The sequence below is a fragment of the Penaeus japonicus genome, unplaced genomic scaffold (assembly GCF_977035675.1).
Source record: "Penaeus japonicus unplaced genomic scaffold, GWHDUDI00000001_assembly GWHDUDI00000002, whole genome shotgun sequence".
NCBI lineage: Eukaryota > Metazoa > Arthropoda > Malacostraca > Decapoda > Penaeidae > Penaeus > Penaeus japonicus.
This window is the reverse complement of record NW_028234404.1, coordinates 4,500,299-4,502,798: the sequence shown is the minus strand read 5'-3', so window position 1 is coordinate 4,502,798 and position 2,500 is coordinate 4,500,299.

Genomic DNA, 2,500 nt, shown 5'->3' with positions numbered 1-2,500 from the left:
ACAAGAACCATGCAACGATCAAGCATTATGCAATGATTTTTCGCTGGTCTTGTTTGCTTATGACTAAGCCTATTTCAAATTATGTGCGAAAAGCGAAAAGAGAGAGAGATCAATAATGCAAGGGGAAAAAAAGGTAAATTTGCGGTGTATTTCCACGTGCATAAATTATGTAGATGTTCTGAGATTAAGCTATTTTTTCCTTGGTGTTGATTATGCAAATCTGAGAAACTGTTGAAGCGGTTTATGTTTTGAGCAAAGGAAGAGAGAGAGAGGGAGGGAGAGGGAGGGAGAGAGGGAGGGAGGGAGGGAGGGTGGGAGAGAGAGAGAGATGGGAAGGAGGAAGGGGAGGGAGAGAAAGAGGGATGGGAAAGAGAGAGAGAGGGAGATGGAAAGGAGGAAGGAGAGAGAAAGGTGGGAGAGAGAGAGAGACGGGAAGGAGGAAGGAGAGGGAGAGAGAGAGAGGGATGGGAAGGAGGAGGAGGGGGAGGGAGGGAGAGAGAGAGAGAGAGAGAGAGAGAGAGAGAGGTGGGAAGGAGAAAGGGAGGGATGGAAGGAGAGAGAAAGGTGGGAGAGAGAGATAAGGCGTGAGAGGGAGAGAATGTATGTGTTGCGTTTGCCTCGTTGTTTCAATACGGGAGAGAGACTTAAGTGTTCCCGTATTGCAATATTTACATTGCATGCAACGTTTAAACTGATGGAACGATTTGCCGCACTTGAAGACTTCAATAGTTCTATTTGGAAAACTAAATTTGATAACAACCTTATCATCTCTTTTTATTTTTGATCATTTTAATTTTGTAATCTTCGTAACTTTTTCCTTTTCTTTTTATAATAGGACTTCGTAACTAAGTTTTATTTTCCGTAATTTATCTTGCTAACTCATATCACATAAACATACTTAAGAGTATATAAACATAAAACCAATATTTGATACAGATCTTTCATCATTACCATTTCACTTTTTTTTTTCATTTAAGGGATAATCAGCACAGCATTGCAGAAATATAAATAGGGAGTGTTTTTACGCTGCTGCTACATGTACGTCACGACATGACAACATGACATGACTGCTTCTTCAGTTCTTTTAAGCCGGGGAGGAATTACCCGGAAAAATGACATTTGTCACCTGAGTGTACCAGGTTTTCACATGCATCCACACACACACACACACACATACGCACACACATGCATCCACACACATACACACATAAACAGATACACACACACACACACATACACACACATGCATCCACGCACACACACACACACACACACATGCATCCACGCACACACACACACACATACACACACACACATGCATCCACGCACACACACACACACATACACACACACATGCATCCACACACATACACACACACATATGCATCCACACACACACACATGCATCCACGCACACACACACACACACATAAACTGGTACACACACACACACACACACACACTCACACACACACATGCATCCACGCACACACACACACATACACACTCATAAACAGGTACACACACACACACACACATGTATCCACACACACACACACATATATGCATCCACACACACACATGCATCCACGCACACACACACATACACACACATAAACAGGTACACACACACACACACATGTATCCACACACACACACATACACACACACAAACACATACACACACACACACACATGCATCTACACACACACACACACATATGCATCCACACACACACACATGCATCCACGCACACACACATAAACAGGTACACACACACACACATGCATCCACACACACACACATACACACACAAACACATACACACACACACACTCACAAACACATACACACACACACACTCACACACACATGCATCCACACACATACACACACACATAGACACGCGCCCACATACACACACACACTCACACACACACACACACACACATATACACACACACATGCATGTATGTGTGTGTGTGCGTGTGCTAATTCCTACACAGAAATCAGAGTGAAGTATCAGGTAGATAATACTTTAATCATGTTACCATAATCCCCATTTTCTTATCAAGGCTGCTCTTTCTACATTATGTTGTATCGGTGAGATTACTGTTACTTTACTGACTTGTTTTTATGTTTGTTCTTTTTATTATAGAAGTCTGAGCTGTTTCTTATAATCATTTTTATAGCATCTTCAGTTGTTATATTTTTAACCTGATAATAATTTTTTCGTTTTTTTTTTTCTTTCTTTTTTTTCTTGTATCTAGGATGCCCTTCAATTAATAAACTGCCAAAATGGAAAGACAAAGTTCTTAAACTCTTACAAAGTTTTAAGCAATTGTTCTATGCTTGTAATATGCCCTGAAAGGTTTATAGTGCTACATGCTTCTTACCGGTCTCTGTGCATTGTTATTCCTTCTGCTTTGCTGCTCGTTATTCGTATTCTTTTTCTCTTCTTTGAACTTGGATATCATAACGGTCATCTAGCACAATTTG